The following is a 9,834-nucleotide window of genomic DNA, read 5'->3' as shown; positions in this document are numbered from 1 at the left end:
TTTGGGAGTACAACTGATTCTAACCAAATCTTTGAACAAGAATTCTATTATATAATTTGCAATAAATATTGAAAGAAGATGGGTACTTCTTTTGAAAATGTTCTTTGAGAGAATGTAGAGCATATTTACATCTCAAAAGGGAAATATTATTTGGTAACATATCCAAGCAGTATGGGCACACATTGGTGAACTCTGGAAAATATTTAAAATGTCCACCAATTGAGATTGGCTAACAATAGGCCTCCATCTGACTCTGACCCTGAACCTTGGAGTAAATTATTCACTATATTGAAAAGTCTTGTCTTAAAGTATGTGTGTCTGTTTACATATAAAGTAATGGTATAAAATGTAACATCTTTAAGTTTACCGTAATTAATTTTATAGAATTTTAAAACAAAATGCTTACTGCTGGAATCATATGACTTGTAATACTCTAAATAAAAAATTGACTGGTTGTGTGTAAGGAAGGTGAGTGGATGTTAAGAGTAAAACCTAGCTGGGCTCGGTGGCTCAGCCTGTAATCCCACGCTTTGGGAGGCTGAGGTGAGTGGATTCCCTGTGCCCGCGGGTTTGAGACCCGCCTGGGAAATTTGGCAAGCCCTCATCTCTACAGTAAATAAAAAAATCAGCCGGGTGTGGTAGCGCACGCCTGTAATTCCTGCTACCCGGAAGGCTGAGGCAGAAGGATCGCCAGAGCCCAGCAGGCCGAGGCTGCGGTGGCCAGGAGCGGCCACTGCACTCTAGTCTGGGTAACGGAGTGAGACTCTGACTCAAAAAAAAAAAAAAAAAAGAGTGAAACCTAAAATATTAATACTGTAGCTTCAAAACTAAAAGGATATGTCTTTGCCTTTCTTCCCTTTAACTTTTTCCTGAAAGGTCATCTTTGCACAGGATTTTATACCAATTACTCAAAAGAGCATGGAAAAAAAAAGTGAGTTCATTGTGGGAGGAGAGAGTGAAAGAGAGACTATTAGCTGGTGTCATGACTGGATATACTTTAATCGAGTTGGGCATCATAAGAAGACCAAACAGCATAAGAAATCCAAATTTGGAATAAATCTTATAATAGCAATATCTCCCAGTAAGTATTTTCATCTAGACAAGGCAAATTGAATATTTGCCTATTTCATCTAGACAAGGCAAATTAAATATAACTCTGGGATTTTAAATATATATACATTTTTGAAAGATAGCTTTATTTTTTTTTAAGTAATTAATCATGTGAAGGGTAGAACAGCAAAGCCATTAAGTTTGGTTAGGCCTAGAAATAAACTTTGGGGACATCTCAACAAAAAAGGGTGAAAAAAATCCTTTTTCTCTCTTTGGCTTCAGTAGCACACATCTGTCCTTAAACTCTAATAGAAAAAAAAGTCATGCAGGCTTTCCTGAGCAGTCAACGTGAGGCATAATGCAATAGCAGAGAAACTAGTTGTAACTGGGTTTATGGCAGGTCTTCAGTTCACAAAGAACACAAGCCTGAACAAGCCAACCTGAGTCACTTCATGAGGCTGAGCATAATACTATTACCATCAAGATTTCTGGGTGAATGGCCTCTGTGGACCCTACAATGTTTCCATAAATGATCTGATAGAGCATACGACATATGTCCTGCAAGTTTTATATCTAATCATAAGTGCTGCATGCTCTAATTTATTCTGGATACCAACTTGTACATTTAGTTGCAACAAGTCTAAATCACATTTAAAAAATCCATTTTGCAACAAAGAAAAAGCAATGAAATAAATTCTCAAAAAGGCACTACAATTTTTTCAGAGTGAAAAAGTAATTCAACTTAATTATGTTACAAAATAAGAAACATTTTCTTTTGAGGATGTTAAAACATTGATACCCATAAGAGAGAGAAACGAAGAGACTGACAGCATGTTTATCTGTGAGCAGTTTTGTAACTCACACGAAATGTGTCTGATTTATTCTACCTCAACAGACAAATCTCATACTAATCTCTCTTTGTCTCCATTTCCTCAACTATAAAGAGGGTATAGTAATACCAAACTGTCTCAGAGGGGTGTGGTGAGAATTAATTAAGGCCCATAAAGGGTTTCGAAGGCCAAAGATGAAAGACAGCATACTAAGCACAAAGCCTCATCTTTACCACTGACGTTGATGGGACACAGGAACTTGTTTATTGATGAAAAATTCTGAAACATCAAATAAGAAGACACTTTCTTGAATTTATGTGACTTAAATTTAATGAGTTGGTTCATAAATGTGCTTTATTTACTTGTTGTATATTTAATTTTTCAACCTAGGCTGATAGAAAAATTGAAGAGAGCACTAATTTGAATTTTAAAATTATGACCAGTTATAATTTAAAATACACATTTTGCTTACTTTTTGTTTCACCTCTGTATGTATCAGTAAGCTAATCAAGTGTTTGTTGCAAAAGAATGACTGAGCTTAGAAGAGCTTCTTGGAGGTACATAAAATAATAAAGTATTTAATTTGTTGCAACCATTTAGCATCAAGGAAACAAGCCCATTTTGAATAAAGAAATTAGGCCAGGCACGTTGACTTATGCCTATAATTCTAGCACTTTGGGAGGCAAGAGGATTGCCTGAGATCAGGGGATCGAGACTACCCTGGGCAACTTGACGAGACCTCATCTCTACAATAAATCAAGAAAAATCAGCTGGGTGTGGTGGCATGCCCCTGTGGTTCCAGCTACTTGGAAAGCTGAGGAGGAAGGATCTCCTGAGTCCCGCAGATCAAGGCTGAGGTGTCCGTGAGCGTACCTCTGCCCTCCAGCCTGGGTGATAGAGTAAGCTCTAACTAAAAAAAAAAAAAAAAAAAAAAAAAAATTATGATATTATTAGATTCTATCTGCGTCAGGGTGCTGAGCCTAGGGAAGTATGATTCTCTAAAGTGCCTGAACTTAGGAGCCAACAGAAGGAGTGTGTGAAAACAGCAATTTCATTTTCAGAAATATGACTCGTATTACACCCTTCATGACATATTGAGTTTCTTGAATGACAACTGACTAATATGAAAACAAAAAGCATTGTAATGAATCAGTCACCTCCATCTTCTGTAGTAAGAAAAAATACTAATCGCCAACCTCTATCTGAAACTAAACAGCATTTTGACTTTATTAAATACAACAGCCAGTGTTGAGTAAATGAAAAATTTCCCCCTTTGAAATATCATCAAATGTATGAGTAGTTTGTAAATGATCACTACCAGAGTCAGTATAATTCTTGAGGTATTATATCCTAATTAAGTGATTGCTCAGTTGGACAAAATCTTGGTTGACATATTAGCAGTAAAACTATCTTGCCTCAGAATTCTACCTTTCTTAGATTTAAAAAATGTCCTCATTTTTAGTGACAGTCAACAGTCTTTCCTTATGACAGTTCATGGGAACAATTCAATACTGATGTTTATTTTGCCTTGGGTTGGGCTGTAAAAGTATAATAACATAACTTGGGAGGTTGTTATTTTAGAATTATTATATCTTATACTAGCTGTGGTCAAGAAAAAGACAGACTGGAAAACAGGAAGTAATACATCTTTAAAACATTTACCATTGCCATTAAAAAAAAAAAAGATTTAGTTTCACTCCAGTTCAAATTTCATTAATGGTCCACTTCATAGTTCTTTTGTTAAAAACTCCTTTATCTTTTATCCCAAATTTTGAATGTAAACATTAACTGTCAAGGTTGATAGTCATGCAATTAGCCAACTTAATTTTGGTTAGAAGATGAATGATTCACTGCTTTCTTGTGTCTGGTGAGTAGAAAGAACCCTGTATTTAAAATGACTCTGTCCCGGAGGGTGAATCTTATGGGTTTCACTGCCCAGCCCACTCAGAAAAATAAACTCGGGCGGTTGCAGCAGAGTACAGGCTGAGCATGGAACTGTAAGAACATCTTATAACCTGTTTTCTTGCCAGTGCTGTAAAAATAGTTCTCACTTTTCACATTGTTACATTTAAAGTTTTAAGGATTTTAAGACTCTGGGAGGTATTTTTCCAAGTTATCTTTTGATTTAGTTATTCTTTTTTGCATCTGAGACTTGAAATGACTCCATGAATAAAAACATATTTTTGCTATGCTCAGCATTTAATTCTTTTTGCAATCACAGCTCTGTATTCTGTGAAACAAAAATATTTCTCCTTTCTCGGGTGCCTGTTTCATGTATTATCTCTTTAGTTGACAGAAATAAACTGCCCTCATCTCCAGTGACTGAATCAGCAATTACTTTGCAGGTTCTTCTGCCTCGAGATTGCCTAAGGAATTTCTCTGTATATTTCTGCTAAAAATGACATGAGGGTAAAAATAAGTGCTTTTATTCTTTTAGCTGCACGTGTGTTATATTTTTTATATGAGACAGTAAGTAAGTAAGGTTTATTAGGATAGTATGTAGAATTTTGTCAAGGAAAGCATTTATTTCATTTAAGACAATTCAACAAAGGTGTATTCAGAATGTCTTCCCTGGAGAAGAGGAGGGAAGGATAAAAATTCTTTGTCTTCAAGGAACTTGCAGTTTGCTGGGGTAGCTGATGCAGATAACTCAGATTTTCTCAAATTTCATCAGCCTATGGATACAGAGCAAGTCACATTCAATATAAAAACACATCTTCATTGCTCTTTCCCGTATCTTTTCATGGGTTGTTTCTTGCCCCTTATCTCCCTCCTGTTTCTGAGACAGCACAGGAGGTGTGTGATCAGTTTGGTACAGTGACCAGATAAAATGCAATGGACAGTAAAATGCGACAGCTCAAACCACTGAAATCCATACTCTGAACAGAATATCATCTTAGGAACAGAAATCATCCCTTGAAGTCTACAAATTCGGTCACTGTATCTTATCAGTGGGCTTCCTGATATCATAAGGGATGCTGTGGGTAGTAATACATTTCTATCTGGTCAAATGGTCACATTCTTGAGTTTTCCTAACTCTAAGGGATGCAAGGATAAACTGTGGGTGCTCCTCATCTTTAATTTGACTAATAGTGCCAGTAGTCTTTTCCCAACATCTTCCATTTAATTAAGGGGCAGCATTTAAAGTTGTTTTATTTCTTTTGTGATAATTCATTATGTTCACTTAAATAATTGAAATGAAGGTAGTCAAGGAAAGAAGAATTCAAAGAACAAAATGTATATAACATAGAATATACAAAATAGGCATCACACCAGCATTTGGTTGGTCAAGAATTGATTCCAGGCTAAGGCATTTACCGCATCTCAACATAAGAAATTAAGTTATTAAGTCAATACGTGTTTACTTAGCCACATTCAAGACATTCTGCTGAGCAGTCAGGATTCAAAAATGGAAAACCTGTGATCCCTACTATAAGGAATTCAGTCCGGTGGAAGAGGCAAACACGTGAACCTGGAAATTGAATACACAGAAATAAGTATTGTGGTAGACTCCAGGAAGGTCAGGGATGGCTTGACAGAGGAGGTGAACTTTGGATAGTCTTTTTTAAAATTTTAAAAAATTTTTTATTTTTTTGAGTTGGAGTCTCACTCTGTTGCCCAGACCGGAGTGCAGTGGCCGCTCCCGGCCACGACAGCCTCGACCTGCTGGGCTCTGGAGATCCTTCCGCCTCAGCCTTCCAAGTAGCTGGAACTACAGGCATGTGCTACCACGCCAGGCTAATTTTTTATTTATTGTAGAGATGAGGTCTCGCCAAGTTGCCCAGGCGGGTCTCGAACCCGTGGCTCAGGCAATCCACTCACCTCAGGCTCCCAAAAGAGTGGGTTTACAGGCTGAGCCACCAAGCCCGGCTTGGATAGTCTTAAAGACAGAAAGGGAATGTACTCTATTACAGAAGAGGAAAAAAGGGCATTTGTGGGAAAAAGCACAAAATGTGCAGAGGCATAGAGTTTTGAGAAGATATGTGAGAAGTTCACCATGGTTTGGAGCTTAGCGTTGTGGTGAGGAGTGGAAGGAAATGAAATTGGAACAGTATTTTGGGGTTACATTGTGAAGGGCACCATACCCATCCCAGAGAGCTTGGCTTTCACAGGGCAGCTAGTGGGACCTCAGGGGAAATTGTTACAAAGGGAAGGCTGTAATTAGATCTGTTTGGCAAGAAAATACTCATGACAGGCTTGTAAAAGATGGGTTGCAGGAGAGAGTGATGGGGAAGAAACAAGCAAGGATAATGTGGCAGTAGTCTAGGACAGAAATCATAAGAGCCTGAATTGAAGTAGTGGCTATAGAAATGGTAAAGAATAGACAGATATATATTTGAAATAAAATTGACAGGATTTGGGTGTGGATGGTTAAGAAAGGGAGGGACTCTAGAATGAGTTGATTCCATTAACTGTGACAGGAAAGATGGGAATATTTAGGAATATAATGATCATTTCAGTCTTTTTTTTTTAGTCAGGAGTCTCACTCCCATGATCATGGCTCACTGCAGCCTCAACTTCTTCCTGGGCTCAGGTGATCCTTCAACCCCAGTGTCCTGAGTAGCTGGGACTACAGGCACATGGCATCACGCCCAGATAATTGTTTTATTATAGAGGCGAGGTCTTGCTACATTGTCAGGCTGGTCTCAAACTCCTGGTCTCAAGCAATCCTCCTGCCTCAGTCCCCCAATGTGCTGAGATTATAGGCATAAACCACTGCACCTGGCCCTTTTTTTAAAAAAAATATTAGGTTGAAATACTGTGTGATAGCTAAATTGACAAGCATTTGGAAAAGCTGGTCTGTAACTTATTGATAGATTAGAACTGGTGATATAGATTTTGGAACCATAAGCCTATAAGTAGTTTCTAGAATGGGGATGAAATCATGTATCTGAAAATGTAGAAGGAACAGGCCACTAAGATGAAACCCTAGAAGACATCACTACTTAAGACAGGTTCCCTCATTTATTTTTAACCCATGCCACACTTTGAAAATATTAATATAAAAATCTCACCTTATCTCTAATCATGTCAGTTCAGATATTCCCCTTAAAGGCCCATGACCATTCCCTCTTCCTGCCTTCTCCTCTCCCTATTTCTTATAAGAATTTCTATGGCCAGGCCAGAAAGCATGCCTCTGTAATCCCAGGTGCTCAGGAAGGTGAGGTGGGAGGATCCTTACTGGGTTTATGTCCGTAATCCCAGCACTTTGGGAGGCTGAGGTGGGAGGATTACTTTAGCCCAGGAGTTTGAGACCAACCTGAGCAACACAGACAGAATTTGTATTTATAAAACATGCAAACAGAAGAATTAACTGGGCGTGGTGGTGTCTGTAGTCCCCTCTAATGGGGATGCTGAGGCAGAAGGATCACCTGAGCCCAGGAGGTCAAGGCTGCATTGAGCCATGATCATTGAGCCACTGTATACTAGCCTGGGTGACAGAGTGAGACCCCCAACTCAAAACCCCCCCCCAAAACAAAGTAAGACCCTTGTCAAAAAAAAAAGTAAAAATTAAGAAAAAATAAGTTTCTGAGTAGGCATAGTGGCTCACACCTGTAATCCCAGTGGCTCAGGAGGTCAAAATGGGAGGATCTTTTAAGGCCTGGAGTTTGAGACCAGTTGGGCAATATAACAGGACCCCATCTCTACAAAAAAATAAAATAAAACTAGCCAAGATTGGTGGCACATATCTGTAGTCACAGGTACTCAAGAGGATGAGGCAGGAGGATCGCTTGAGCCCAGAAGTTTCAAGGTTACAGTGAGGTATGATCCTGCCACTGCATTCCAGCCTGAGTGACAGAGTGAGATCCTGCCTCTAAAACAAATGAAAAAGTTTCTAATTTAAGAAGTGGTCTGAAGAAAAGCAGCCACTGAAAAAAGCAGAGGGACATTTAGGGAAGTAGAAGGAGCCGGGCTCGGTGGCTCAGCCTATAATCCCGCTCTTTGGGAGGCTGAGATGAGTGGATTGCCTGAGCCCACGGGTTCGAGATCCGCCTGGGCAACTTGGCGAGACCTCATCTGTACAATAAAATCAAAAAATTAGCCAGGTGTGGTAGTGCGTGCCTATAGTTCCAGCTACTTGGAAGGCTGAGGCGGAAGGATCGCCGGAGCCCAGCAGGTCGAGGCTGCGGTGGCCGGGAGCATGCCACTGCACTCCTGTCTGGGCACAGTGAGACTCCAACTCAAAAAAAAAAAGAGAAGTAGAAGGAAAGTGAGGAGTGGATGACGTCCTAGAAGACAAGGTCATATTAGCATCACATCCTTATTGCAAACTGCAACCAAATCCTGGCAACTGAATCTAGATACCGCCTACTCATTTTTTTCTTTTTTTAAATGAGAAAGCAGGATTTATTGAGAAGACAGAAAAGCTCCCACAGTGAGAGGGGACACAGAGGGATTGACCCCCTACCCTTATCAAATTGGGCAGAATGGGCATCTTGGATGTCTGTCTCCAGCAGAACATAGCAGTTTGAGTTCTTCACCTTCCTTTAGTTCTCTAGCACAGGGATCCCCATGCCCTGGCCACTGATGTGTACTAGTCTGTGGCCTGTTAGGGAGTGGTCTGCACAGCAAGAGGTGAGTGGCTGGTGAGCAAGTGAGGCTTCATTTGTGTTTACAGTCACTCTCCATCAATGGCATTGTCGCCTGAGCTCCACCTCCTGTAAGATCAGCAGTGGTATTAGATTCTCATAGGAGCGTGAACCCTGTTGTGAACTGTGCAGATGTGGGATCTAGATTGCTCACTCCTTATGAGAACCTAATGCCTGATGACCTGAGGTGCTGATGCTATATATTTCATATTACAATGTAATAATAATAGAAATAAAGTGCACAATAAATGTAATATGCTTGAATCATCCTGAAACCATTCCTGCCCTTTCCCTCTCCCTGGAAAAAATTGTCTTCCACAAAAGGAGACCACTGCTCTAGCATACTTGGAAGAGCACATGTCACTTTTTTTTTGAGTCAGAGTCTTCTCACTCTGTGCCCAGGCTGGAGTGCAGTGGCATGCTCATGGCCACCACAGCATTCGACCTGCTGGACTCAGGTGATCCTTCCTCCTCAGACTTCCAAGTAGCTGGGACCACAGGCGTGCATCACCACACCCAGATAACTTTTTGATTTTTTGTAGAGATGAGGCCTTGCCAAGTTGCCCAGGCTGGTCTTGAACCACAGGGTTCAGGCAATTCTCTCACCTTGGCTTCCCAAAGTGCTGGGATTATAGGCGTGAGCCACCGTGACCGGCCCCTATGTAGCTTTTATTTCCCCTTGTAGGCAGGGAGACCCTGACCTCGCCTTTAATTATCTTTCTTTTGAGCAGCTGAAGTCAGGGCAGAAGGGATGGTGGGAGGAATTTTGGGGTGTGTAGGGAGAGAGTGGCTTCATGTCAGTAAGCAAGGCACATTTGCTTGCCACTTTGAGTAACCCCGTGGCTGTTCACGGCTCAACCAAAACTAAGTTCTGATATTTTTGGATCCCCCAAGCCCTCTCTCAAGCTTTGGAGATTCCTTGATCCTATCTCTTTTCTTCCAGAACAGAGTAAGCAACAACAAAGACACCATTTAGGTGACTTGTTACAATCTCATCTCTTGCTGCTCTGACTCTCAACGTTCATGAACAGGGAGGTCAGTGGGAGTCCTGTATTCTTCCCATCTGCCCTTGCTACCACTACTAGGTATTTACTACTGGGTCCTGGGGAGTCTTCTCATAAACCCCAACCCGGTCTTTAGAATACCTCGTCCTTTCTCTTCCAGAAAGCCATGTCTGTTAGCATCCAATGTTAGCTTGCCACAGTTTTGTGGACACTGGGAAAAGATGTAAGATGCCAGGGTCATAGATGAAGGACTTAATTATACATGGCACGACAGGCAGCATGAACTTCAAGTTCATTGCTATTCATGCCCCACAAGTCGCATGGATGTGATGTGCAGAAGCCCGGTTGCCTGTGGCACAG

This window comes from Carlito syrichta, unplaced genomic scaffold, assembly GCF_000164805.1.
Source record: "Carlito syrichta isolate Samal-C Ts95f unplaced genomic scaffold, Tarsius_syrichta-2.0.1 Scaffold303314, whole genome shotgun sequence".
Lineage (NCBI taxonomy): Eukaryota > Metazoa > Chordata > Mammalia > Primates > Tarsiidae > Carlito > Carlito syrichta.
Note: the sequence above shows the minus strand (reverse complement) of the source record.